The sequence below is a fragment of the Anguilla anguilla genome, chromosome 6 (genome assembly GCF_013347855.1).
Source record: "Anguilla anguilla isolate fAngAng1 chromosome 6, fAngAng1.pri, whole genome shotgun sequence".
Classification (NCBI taxonomy): domain Eukaryota; kingdom Metazoa; phylum Chordata; class Actinopteri; order Anguilliformes; family Anguillidae; genus Anguilla; species Anguilla anguilla.
In genome coordinates this window covers 58300171-58314158 of record NC_049206.1, presented here as the reverse complement: position 1 = coordinate 58314158, position 13988 = coordinate 58300171, and positions in this window count along the sequence as shown.

Here is a 13988-nt window from a genome sequence, read left to right as displayed (position 1 = left end):
AAATCAGTATACAAGCAGAAAATCTTTCATGGACTAATATAATCAGCTGGCCCGCAAGAAATATACAGTATACCAAATAAGTATCACAGATCTCTATGAGGGAAAAAGAAATGTGGAAGTCTTTCTTGTTGTTGTTTATTAGACTGCTTTTCAATGAAAAACAGTTCAAAGCACTGGGGGATGAGCAATTGTTGAGGACGTGAAGATGGCCAAAAGTCAAATTAATTCAAGGGGCATTTCACAGCCTCTACTGCTTCCAATTTACCTCTCACGGAGATTTGTTGTGGAGATAATTCTTCCGAAATGCCACCGCACTTCAGGAGAGGCCTCATTCTGTACCTCATCCAGTTTATATTCGGATCAGCTCGCATTTATTTTGCGGTGTCGCGGTGGCAGCTGAGTGGATAAACAGCCTTGCCGTGAGTGGATGCTTCTGGGTTCTGCGCATTGTTTGCAGATGCTGGAGCAGTGCCGGTAGCAGACATCACATGTTCTAAAGTGGTGGCCGGCTTCTTGTACGTGAAAATTCGCAGCTGTTGAGTCTGTGTGTGAGATGAAGCCAGTAATTTGCAGCACCCTCCCTCAATGGCAGCCACTGTTGGTGAAATGGGCCTCACAACAATTAGTGCACTTTCGCACCAAGTTGTCTTGAAATTGTTTGCACCCTTCCATCCATCCATTATCTGTATCTGCTTGGGGAGTTCAGGAGCCTATCACAGCATGAATTGGGTGAGAGGCAGGAATACACCCTGGACAGGTCACCAATCTATCGCAGGGTGCACCCTTGCGCACTTAAAAATAAAAAATAAAAAATAAAAAACTTATTTTTTATTTTCTACTTTATCTTTGCTTTGTTTCAGATAACAGATATTGAATGAACTGAAACTTTAAATAATATGCAGATGATCTGAACACTGTTCATTCAGTCCATTCACTGCTGCAAGAATTAGATAGATTTTGCTTTTTTTTCAGTCAGATTGCATTGCATTTCTTCAGATTAACTGTAGGTTTTCAGTCAGCTTAACCTGCTGTTCATCTGTGGCCGAAGTCACTTGTGAAATGCATACACATAATGCAGACTTTACCTCTGGGGAAAACACCAAGGATTTTCATATTTATGCTAGAATTTGTCGCTTGAATTTATTGCTCCATATTGTCTGAGGCGAGGTATCTTTGGGCCGAGATTGTTTGGGGTTACTTTGACGCTTCCACTAAAGGATTGCTTCACATCCTTTCAGGGGATTTGGATTTCCGTGGCTCTCCGAAACTCGGAGGTGGAATTGAACGCACCTGGACGTCCCGGCGTCGGTTTTCCGAAGCGCAAAATTAAGATGCCACGACGCATTAAAAAGTTTCCCCGTCCTTGGATGCGTCGCCATGGCGATTGGCCTTCTCCTTTCCCAGCTGCCTCGGCGACCTCCGCGTACCCTTGAAGCTGGGCGGGCACATAAGGACCTTGTTTGGCTGTTTATCTTGGTCCAACATCAGAGATCCATTATTTAGTATTTAATGCACTTTTGTTATTTATTAGCCTCTCTGCGCTATGAACTTGTGAGGACCCTCCCCTCTGGACCAAACCGCTGCGTTTCAGCCAGAGGCCAGAGAGTGACCCCCCCGCCTTCACCCCCCCTTGCCCCCCCCCACCCCCCCCACCCCTCCCAGAACCCCCCCACCACACCCCACACGCCCCTCCCCGAAGCCCTTCTATTCTATAAATACGCCTGATGTTTGACTTCTTTGCGAGCCGTGAATCCCCAGACATTCCCGCGGACTCAGAACTGATCGGCCCGGCCTGTGTGTGAGCGCGATGCTGCATCCAACACTCATGCGACCGCCGCAAGAACTCAATTAATCCATTTCCTGTATGCGCAGCTGATTAATTGCACCGAATTGCTAAAACAACATCGGCTTAAATGGCTTGTGTGGAAAAAGACGTTCTCCAAAGCAAATGGCCAACATCTTACTTTTATCTTCCCTCCATATATTAACCCCTTATTATACGGACAAATTTGTTTTCTGAAGCAATTTAGAATAAGCACCTTCATCAAGGCTAAAACAGCCTACATGGTATGATGTTCATTCTTAAATGTCAAATCAACTCTGATGACGTACTTTAGGCATCATTTGATCCCTATTGGACTCAAATAATCTCCGTTAGAGTTTAATTTAATGCTGACCTGAGTTACCAGCATTTCTTTTATCCCCAGGTACTCACACTTCATTCTTTTATTTTCATGAAGAACTCTTAATGATAATCAACATAACATAGCATAAAATAATGAGAACAGGCCATTCGGCCTAAAAATGCTCGCTGTTTTCCTACCACTGAAGGCTACCAAGTGCTCATCGAACATCTACAAACTAGACGATACAGTTTCAAGCACAGTATCAAGCCTGGTCTTGAAAACCTCCAGAGCTTCTGACTGGGATTGATAGAGTGCTAGATAGCATCAAGCAGGAGGTGCACTTCCTTGAGAAACGGATGCAAATTAAAAGTACCTCAAAAGCAGAACTTATTGCTGGGGAGGTGAACCCTGTTCCACTCCGGCTGATTCAGTCGGTGGGTTGACTTCTCGGGAGGACATTTTGTTGTCTTCCTAAAACATATTAATAGATTTTGGCATCAGTGTGAATACCGTGTAAATCTTGAATACAGGCAGATGTTTCACTGAGGAAATTCTCAGAGAGAACACAGTATACAATGTCATCATGACTTGGAGAAAAAAAAGTGTTTTTTCCTTGCATTACCAATTGGTACCCATGCTAACACACAACTTGATTAGCCTTCAAAACAAAAATGCAGTACCTATAACTTAGTCTGGAAGAAGAGATGAGAAATCTGGAGTTCTATCCAACATTCATAAATGATTCCCTGAGGATATATATTTTTTAATTTTAAACCTTTTTATGAGGCAATAGCTCAAATTAATGTAATTACCCATTGGAAACCTGCATAGATGTAAAACAAAACAAATGCACTGAGATAGGATGAGAACAACCTCAGTGGTTATCATTAAAACAGAGGACCTCAGTGCTAATGCCTCTAAGGCCTGCAGGGGAACAAGAAGCACGCCGAGGAGCCCGTAGACAAGACGTTTCATTTCCCTCCGTCATCTTGGCATTGTCAACCTCACAGGAAGAAGACTACTTCACTGCTTCACTGTTTCACTCCAACAATATCCATTTCCCAGTGTTTACAATACAATGCTTTTTGGAGAGGGGTTGGGGTTTTTTTTTTAAGGGGGGGGGGGGGACTAAGCTGAACATCTGCGTTAGCGCTGGTACATTAGCGGGCCGGCACGGATCCACGCCGCCGCGTCCCTGGCGAACGACGAGAGCCGATTCATTAGGAGGACGTTTTTTTTTTAATATCGAGCGCGGTCCGGTCTGAGTGCCGCACCTGCAGCCTCTCCTCCAGTTTACGCCGCTGCCAACGAGGGAAGAGGACGGAGATTTATGGCCGTGGAGCCGCGCTGGAGCGCGCTGGAGCAGGGGGGTGGGGGGGGGACACACAGGAACCGCGGGCCGCTTCTATAAACAAAGATGTGGGAAGCTGTCGGTGTTTACACCAGCCGCGCTCGTAGGCCTCGTCGCTACGACACGTTCGGGGTGATATCATGAATTACGCTAAGCTCCGCACATGTCAGTGGTTTAGTCTGGCCGGGGCGCTCCCATAATCCTTTTCAGTTCTAGGGTGGGGGGGGGGGGACGTGTCCCGCGTTGTACAGTTTTCCACCGTTCGAGCTCCTAAAAAAACGGTGTAATTAAAACGTGTCTCTGATAACGAGGAGCGAACGCGTTGCATCGTCACTGAGCAATTTATCGAGGCACAGATGTGGGACGGGAGTTTTGGTTTCAAGCGATCTTTGCTTGTTGTTCACTGCTCGATCTCGGATCAGTGCAGAGTGAAAGTTGTTGAAGCTCAATTCTCGTGAATTCTAAGGGACTAAAATATCCCCTAAACCTTCCCACCCCCAGATCTGTCAGCAACAGACAGCAAAGTGACCACTGGAAAGACCTCCACCCCCTCTAGATGGACACCCGTGACACATCCACTACTTACTAGTGAACCGCATGTACAGACCGTTTATCCTGTGATGTAAGGGCATGTTTGACTGCCTTGAATGTTTGTTTCTTTTTGAATTTTAAAAGAAACGCCCCTTTTACTTGGAAAAATGTATAAAACAACAAGAGGTGCAGTCCATTCTGTGGCAAAGCGTACAGGGAGAGGGAGGGTTGAGAGTTAAGAGGTTAGCTGCTGGCGCAGGGAGCCAGTAGAATTCCACAGGGCTAGCGGCCACAGGGGCTGGCGCTGTTTGCCATTCCCCCGAGCTCTGCTTATGCTGCTCCTGAGACAGCCCAGATTGCTTGGAGGGATATTCTCCTCATATCAGCGACGCATCCTCTGCATTGTTTGAAAACGTGGCCACAGAAATACAAACAGTTGAAATCAGGAACACAAGCATTGTGCTCCGCAGATTTACATAATGAAACACGCAAGGCTCTTGTAAACTCTTTTGGGGCCGTTCACACTGGTGCGAATGAGAACCAAAACAGGATCCTGCTCAGTCTGGTTCAACGTCAGTTTGTCAAATCATCTGACCTAGATGTTGAACTTAATTGACCTGGTCTAGCTGTGTGCAGTGAAATGAAATATACTGAAAGTAATTTTAAATTATAATATATTATCAAGGTATTACATTACTTAATATATGAGCAAAAATAAACTTATCTGTACAAAATCATTAGTGCATTTATATTTAGCTACTTAAACTTTGTTTTTGTTTGGGTGTCTCAGTAATCAGTGATGACCTTTGAACTGCAGAAGATGACATCATGTTTTTCCATTTTTACCAAGGGAAAAGACAGCTGGATATACACCTGGATTTAATAGACCTTTGTTCTTCGTTTTTACTTACAATAAACTGCAAGTGTTTAATTCATTTTATTCACAAATTCAGCCGGGCAATTTCAGCCTAATCAGCCAAAGTAACTCATCAAACTCTTAGTGAGAACAAAAACAAACACTTGTGTGTGTGATTGTGAGTCTAAATTAAATTTGATTGAATCCAGTTTGCAGCCTATCCAGCTCGGAACAACGAGTCCTAAAAACAGATCAACAGGCTCGGGAATGGCTATCTAAATAAGGATGTGTGACACTGTTGAAAGCCTTATCAGCCCATCAGACATTACTCACAGTCTGCGAGCAGCCGCCAAACTATGTCTCAATAACAGTTTCTGACTAAATTAGGTTCAGGCTTGGACCAACTTTGGACCGAATCAGGCCTCAATTTATTATAAGAGTTTTGGCTCTTATAATAATATCACCTTGCAATAAAGTGCAGTCTGTCATTTCTTCCTGTTTTTAAGATTTTAGATTCCTGGTATTTCATGGCTGGCCAAATGCCAATGATCGGTTTGGCTTGCCAAACTAATAACAATTTATATAAGCTCCCATTCTCACACAGACACACAGTCAATGTAGACAAACAGACAACCGTACACACGCACTCACACAGACAACCATACTCATACACACACGCACACACGTGCATGCACGCACACACACACACAAACGCACACACCACTCATGCACACTCACAGACACTCTCTCACACGTGCATACATGTGCACACACACACACACACACACACAAACGCACACACCACTCATGCACACTCACAGACACTCTCTCACACGTGCATACATGTGCACACACACACACACACACACACACACACACGTGCGCACACCTACAGTAAGATAAACGCACTCAACGTTTGGAGGAGATCAGTCAACCCCCGGAGTCTTCCTCTTTCGCAGGGTCGTATTCTCAGACATAAACAAGCGCTGAGTTGTCTGACAGCGCATTACCCCCTTTTGCCCGCCAAACGAAAATGGAAGGGGGTCCAGACGGAGGGGCTGAACCTGTTCAAACGCTCACGAGCAAAAACATGTCACTTCGATTCCACACTTCAATATTAAATGGTACTCCTTAAAATTCTTTTTTTTTTCCTTCTTCAGAGTGGATGGGTGGGGGAGTGGATTCGATGGGCGTTTGGGATGGGGGGAAGGGGGGGGGGGGGGCGAGCGTTTAGGATGGGGGGGGAGGGGTCTGCGGTATCATTTGGTTGGCTGATTGCAGACGACCTCAGATCTCACAACAATTAAACGCCTGGTTACCCTCTGAAGACCTCGGCCCGTGTGGGTGTGGGGGTTGGGGTGTTAATCTCAAAGTGATACGTCTCTGTCACTGGCGATGAGGTATTTGACTCAGACTTGGGGGGGGGGGGCGAGGGGGGGGGCACACAGAGGCTCGATGTTGTTAAACCAACCACCACCCCCTCCCTCCCCGTCCGACTGTGGCCTTTCCTAAGACGAGCAGATATCATGTTTAAAAAGAAAATAACGACCTGATTTAGGTGACTCCTCTTACTTGTCTTCTGCCGACTTGTGGATCTCCAGACCCCCCCCCCCCCCCCCCGCCCCAAGCCCCCCCCACACCCCTCCTCGATGTTTTTCACATAGCCATCTCTGTATTACAGGAATGTTTTGATACCATTTACTCAAGAAGGCAAATTCAACAAGGCCAAATGACATATATATATATATATATATATATATATATATATATATATATATATATATATATATATATATATTTTACAAGGAATGAAACATTCTATTCAGTTTACTGGCTGGTGCTCGTGGCCACACAGAAACACGATGGCCACCTTTGTTTTGCTAAAGCTTGTATTGGTGAAGATACTGTGTTGAAGCTTACAGTGCGCAGAACTATGCTTGGGAGAGGACTAACGGGGGGGGGGGGGGGGGGGGGGGGGGGGACTCGTGGTTTGTGGTCTGGGTTAAAAAAGAAACGGTTGTGTGAAGATTATTTTGTGGAATTTTAAATGCTCGCTTGCTGACACTGAGCAGGCTCGTTAGAAAACTGTACACTGCATGAACCAAACACTCTCCCTCCCTCTCTTCCTCCCTCCGCACCCCTCCAACATTCAGCTCTTCTCTCTTTCTGTGCACCGCACAAGTCAAGTACATAGTCCCTTTTTAAAACATGAAAGATAAAAGACCTTTTGAAGACGTTTTTAATACACGATTATTAATTTGATATAAAGCAGTAGATTTTTGGAAGATCACGTATTCGTCACTGCTATCTAATATTCCTTTTCTGCTGGAAGCAGAGTTTGAGAGCGTATATGAACGCAAGCCATCGCATTATCGGTGCAGAATGTTTATCTAGCCATCCATCTGATGTGATCAGACAGGGACACTGATGGGGTAATGTTACTGGGATGGGACAGCCAGGGGGCCTGTGCTGGAGTGGAAAACTGTATCTGCTTCCCACATCTGGTATGGAACCTGGCTCCTCCAGATCTATGCCTGTCTCTCTACACACACACACACACACACAAAGTACACTTTGAAGAGTAGGTATTTGTTTTTGGAATGCTTTTTTTTTCTTCAAAATTCCAAGTCATTGTTCCAGAACTCCACTGCTTTCATTCGCCAGCAGTGATTGTTACATCAGCATTAGAATGTTCAGTTTAGAACACTGTAATCACACATTTGTGATCTCATACCTTAAAGGGTTAAAGAAAACCCTCAGTCCTTACTGCTGGCCACTAAAAGTGTAGAGCTGGTCATTGCGTGTTTAAAAACACGGGGGGGGGGGGGGGGGGGCACAGAGGTACAGTAAAGCAGTAGCTGCTGGATGCCACGGCAGTGCCAGTCAGCAGGAAGTTGGCGAGGCGAGGCCAGGCGCTATATTCGTTTTTTCTCCCTCTCTCTGTCCGCCCAGTCCCGCCCCCTTCCGTGGCTTTTTTGAGGGAGGGTTCTGTACCGCGGGGGTTATGAGCTGCCTGAAGAAAGATGTTCTGCTGACTTTTTAACATTTTGGATTGCATCTCGCGGGCCTGGATTAATGGTCCCCTTGGGAGTCAGCCAAAGGCTGCGGGCCTTTAAGAAAATATTCTTGGAAAATAGGTTCATCATTACGGACCTCTTCTCATCAGTAACCCCATATGGGCCCAGCGCCTGAGCGGGAAAGACGAGCTCCTCGCCCAAAAAAGGCAGCCGATTGTTAATATCACAGGAAGTCATTAACCTTGTGCTAATAAAGCATTGTGGGTGCTCTGCCCGACCTCCAGGCCGACTGGAACGTGACGGATTGCCTCCCTCCATCATGTGAGAATTGGATATAATTCATTAGCATTGGAACACTCCCCTGTTCTGACCGTCACGCTGAGTATATTCTATGCAGTAGTGAATTAAAATAACGTGTTTGGTGTCTTACAGGAGCTTATTTACTTTCATGAAACATTGAAACCAAGGATAAGAACATTAAATTCAATAGCATGTAGTGACCAAAAAAAAAAAACAATCCACTATAACTTCATTTTGGCGTACGGTGTCGATAGAATTTATGAAAATGCAAGCCCTCCCCAGACATTCCAAATATTCCAATAATTTCAAAGCTTATGATTTTTTCCCCCCTCCCCCATTTGTTTAGAATATCATGAGTGACTGAAGCACTCATAATCTCAGCCTGGAAAAAATGTCTTTAATGGCAAGATGGTGAAAGAAAAATGCGATTTGTTCTGTAAACATGCAGTGCTTCGGACAGAGAGGGGAAGGCAGTCACTGAATCTCATTCAGCAACTAAATGAATGCAGGTGATAGTAAGAGCTTTTTAGGGTGGGGGGGGGTATTAAATAAAATAGCGGAAGAGGAAGCAAGGGCCTGTTGGATTGATTGGATAACAGATTCAAAGATATGTCTGAGGTGACCATTTGAGCCTTTGATGCATGCTGTAGGAGTAGAACATACAGAGTTTTGTTGCGCAAAGACACTTTGAAAACAGGGCTTTCCAGTAAAACTCCGGAAAGGAACATAATTACTCTGGAATAATAAATATAGATGTTTCCTGCTTGCTGATCTTTTTTTTTAAAACCATGGACACCAAGTTGGAGTCCTGTAGAGAGAAACCAGTACAGTGCATGGTTTTGAATGATATGAAGTCACGTCAGTGAGGTCTGCAGGGCCAGCTTTTACATTTTTTTTAATGTGGCTACCTGCATCAATTAGACAATCCCTTTAATTAAATTCTGTCTGTGTATCAAGCCAGGATGTTTCATTCCATCTTCGTGAATTAAACTGGAATTGTGGGCGACGCCACTGACTGACTTGCAGTAAGCACGATTAAAACATCTGGTAACTTTATATGAATGGTCCTTCATAGGAGCTTTATAACACCTTTATAAGCCATACATAGCGCATTCATAAGCAGAGCGTGGCTTGTACAGTCTGTGTGGATAGTCACTCACTTCTCCAATGTCAGCTCAATAAATGGTCACGCTGCTGATTGGTTAAACTGGCTAATATTAGTTAAATATTCGCTTACTGATAGAATATTCACAGTCTCCAAATAACAAACACCAAGTCCTTCTGTAGTGAGCAGTATATCAAAGAATTTAAAAAACTCAAAACATCAACCGAATAAAATAGCCTTAATATCACAGTGTTTGTTTCTTTGATTCTTAATGTGACATAACTATTTAGAAATATGATTTAGACTGTAGACTGCCTTGATTTTAAATGCTTATAATGAGCAAGCAGGACTACTGGTGCCCCATTAGTAATACTGCAGCTGTTTGTATATAACACACACACATACACACACACATACTAAAAGGAATGATATATACTGCTTCCTTTCCTGTGCAGTATTTTTCTTGGTGATGCATCAAGTTCTGTAATGAATATATGTGACCGTACATGCTTTGAGCCAGAATCTGCAGGAAAACATCAAATAGTTTATTTAGGCTGATAATGAAATTAATGTGCACACAAAACAAATATTTTACTTGCAGTGAAATTTATGAATCGGGGGGGGAAAAAGCTTCTCAAAAAGAAAAACAGTCAGGTACTGACCAAAAGCACAATATCGCTAGCCTCGAAGAATTGTGTTTGTACGTATTTTTCTATCGTTTGCCCTTCAGCATCCTCTATTTTAAATCTTCCCTCTCTATATTAATTTATTACTTTAACAAATGGTTTTTGTAGCACCTGACAAACCCTGTCCTGTGCTTTCTCCCCTTTGGATATCCTCCAAACCACCGTGCCCACCATTAAGCTCTGTTCCTTCTCAAGCAGCCTCTGGCCCACCGCTCTGTTTATAGGACAAAGGTCGGGGAATGCCCAATTTATGTCTCGTCGTTCGTATGAATTAAGCGCGATGGCTCTTGTCCAAGGCAGCGACACAGAGTGTAGCCGCGTAAAAAAAAAAAAAAAAAGAACGCTGCAAGGATGTTAATGAAAACAGCCAGGGGAAATGCTGTTTTTATGAGGACGGCCTACCCATTACCCTTTTTGCTTTTTTTTTTTTTTTTTTGCGATATGTCCTGTGCTATTGTTCCAACATAAATAAAGTTTCTTCAAATGGTATTTTGGAGAAAAATAAAGCCCGGCCATTTTATTTACTCCCTAAGAGATAAGGGAAACAGTTCAATTCCATTTCCGCACATGACAGGGCTGGTTTACCAGGAAGAGCATTTTCTTATGAGGAAAAGCACTGAAGCCAAGATTCAGCCTGAAAATGAAAGGCTATGTCATTCAAGAATGTAAGAATCAATGACATTTTAAAGATTTTTGCACATCATATGAAGTTCAGTGATGCACTGTGTGCACTCAGAGGCGAGCTGGTTAAGGCTGCGAAGTGAAGAACAGAGAAACAGTTTAAACACTTTGTCTACAGGTTCCTCTGTCTGAGCCAAAGCTATCGGGTCCTCCAGTAACCTGCATTTCTAAGTGTTCCACTCAACGTTCGCCTGCCTGCGTCTTTTTGAGTGGCATAACCAAAAGTCATTTTAAGGCAATGGCCGAACTGGAACTGTAATCGACCCACACCAATTTTTGGTTTTCAGGAATATTCCTGGAATGTTGGGGAGGTTAACAGACATGTACGTGACCTGCGTTCAGTCTCCTGGACGTCCCTTGGACATTATCTTCAAGTCACAAGGAGCATTGCCGGAAATTTTTTATTTGTGTATTTTTGCAGTATGGCTATTATAAGTTTAAAAATCATTTTAATTATAGATGGTCAATGATGATTAATGTTTATGTTACCACGCATGTTAGCAATAGGCCCATTATATCAATCTGCCTTTTGAATACTTTCATTTAGAACATTCTTAAATGTACTTGACCTGTAACCTCCGTGATGCTTTTTCCTGACTAAATGAGAACCATCATTGGATGTAGCCAGTGAATTTGCATGGAACCTTTTTTTTCTGTGGTCTTGACAGAAATTATTTGAAACATTAAGTATACTTTTAAGACTCTTCAGGAAAATGTTCTCATCAAAAACGCTGGCTCACAACCAAATGCAGCCTAGTGTTCCCCAACGTTTTTTTTAAACGTTTCGTGTTAGCCGGATAACTGTGATCCTTGAGGATTTCACCGCCGCGCGCTGGAGCTTTCCATTTATCAGGTGCAGGAGTGGCGGCCGGCGCATGTTTGAAAATTCCTTTGGCTGTGCGTTATGCTTGATCTTTGTTCCCGCTCATCATTCATCAACGGGGTCCGCTTCCTCGCGCTGTTTGGCTTTCGGGGGTTTTGACAACAAGTTCGCCTCGCTGCCAAACTCCGAAATCGCGGCTTCCGCACCGATTTGTTTCTACGCGCTTTTCATCAACAGCAGTTCGGGATCGCGCGCAAAACCGCTAATATGTATTTGCGGTATATTGGTGGCGGCTCGCTTTTAGGTCTGTTCCCATTTGGCAAGGTGACAGAGCCATTTGCTTGCATCGTTTATGCTACGCTGGCCAAAAAGGATCTAAGGCTTCACGTGTGTGCTGATTTGTTTTGATGTATAGGTGGAGAGACCAGTGGCGAAAGATAATGGAATTAAACCCTTCCCTTTAAGACTCTTCTTTTCCGCTGCCCCTCACCTTCATATTTGAAATACTCTCGAGCCATTGCGCGAGACAAATTGCGTATCACTGTGTGTGCCATCTAACGCCTGCAATGTTCTGTTCCGTGATTTATACTAATGTGCGGGAACGTATATTTTCTTATCGTGATGGAGGCATTTTGGAGGACACAGAATACCTAAATCAGAGAACAAGAAGGTGAGGGGGACATATATGGTTATCTAATTATTATAAATACAGCAATCAAAATATTAATGCACAGCATATGCTGACAACATCACACTAGGGAGCTGTTTTGTTATTTATGAATAAACAACTGGTGATATTTACGATGAAATAAATAATAGGGAAATATGAAATGAACAGCGAGGAGCCCAAGCATGAAATCATTTGTAACATGAAATATGTATAAAAAATGCAGTTATTAATGACAAGCATGCAACCGGTGCTTTCATATCATGGGGATGTTGTTTGTTTAGTAATGACGACTAGGAGACCAGAATCAATAAGGCCCGAATGCTCTTTCCAAGCCACTTTATCTCAATATCAACAGAAATCGGAGGTCAGGGTTTGGCGCAAGAATTTAAGAGCGGAAATAGGCTTTGCATTAAGAAAATGGAGGACTGGAGCCAAGCACTTGAGATTTCAACACAAGTGACCATAAACAATTTCTGATCGGCTGTGCGCTGCCAAAATAAATAGTCAAATAAAGCGCAGGGGAGATGGTATTAATCTCGCAAACGACTGTTTTTCCTATTTAAGTAGAAGACAGAGAAAACTACAAAGCCTATAGATTTGTGAGCTGTGAACTTTTTAGGTGGTGAAGGCAGGAAAGGCCGAGCTTTCAAAGGGTCCTTTTGCTTTAATTTGGGGGGGAGGGGGGGAGAAAGGGGGAACACTGCTCACATCTCTCCATCTCTGACTCACTCCTTACAGTAGGTTGCGTAAGAAGAGTCCCCTTTATGTTATACAGAACTCATGGTGGAGTTTTTTGTTATTTTACACTTCGATTGCTCAGCCTTCCCTCGTCTCCATTTAGCTAATCCAGGATCTGGCTGCTTGACTCTCTTCATTCTTTCTTTATTTAGCAGACTGTGCTTTTTATACAGCATTTACATTACATTTTATACAGCTGGATATACACTGAAGCACTGCTGGTTAAGTACCTTGCTCAAGGGCACAGCAGCAGTGTTCTACCTGGGAATGGAAGACCAGTTCTTTCCATTACACTATACTGCTGGCCCCTGTCTTGTTCCTCTGTCCTTCTGTCCTTTTGCCCTGAGCTCTATGTGGCAGACAGTTTAGAAACAATGCTGTAGTTCATCTCTGTGCCACTGATGTTTTCCAGTGACACAGTGACATGTACACAGGATGACTATGATAGTTAACACACATATAACAATAACAAACAAATTATCTTATAAAATTTCAGGGTCAGCTTCATACGTCTCACACGAGGGTAGCAAACTGCGTGGATACCTATGTACATTCACCATGGCAACGAGGTGAGACTGACAAGGAAAACCGTTACCGTGATGGTGTTGTATGGAATAACTGCTACTGACCCACCACAAGCCATTTTCCTTCATACAGGATCCAGACCAGAATATCATTGAATGTGGACAGAAAGGTGCACACACATGCATGCACACGCACACACACGAATGCACACACACACGCACACACATGCATGCACACGCAAACCCTCGGTGCCCTACAAGCTCCTCGCTGTGCCAAGCTCAAGATAACAAACATTTCGCTCCACAGAGTAAACACTCCTCTTCTTTCCAATTAACCCCAGAGATACTCTCTGATAAGGGGTGGGGGATGAGGACAGGGGGGTACGGGGGACCCCCGGGATGGTATGTAGCTGTAACAGCATCCGCAGGGAAGAGCCCCCGAAATTAAGCCCCCTGGCTTTTCTGCTCCGGCGCTAAGTGGACTACCGCCAGAGCAACAAGCGGGGTTGAGTTACAGCACTTGTCCCGGTTCCTGCCCCGGATCTAGGGGTGATGGGGGGGGGGGGGGCGGGGGGGGTAG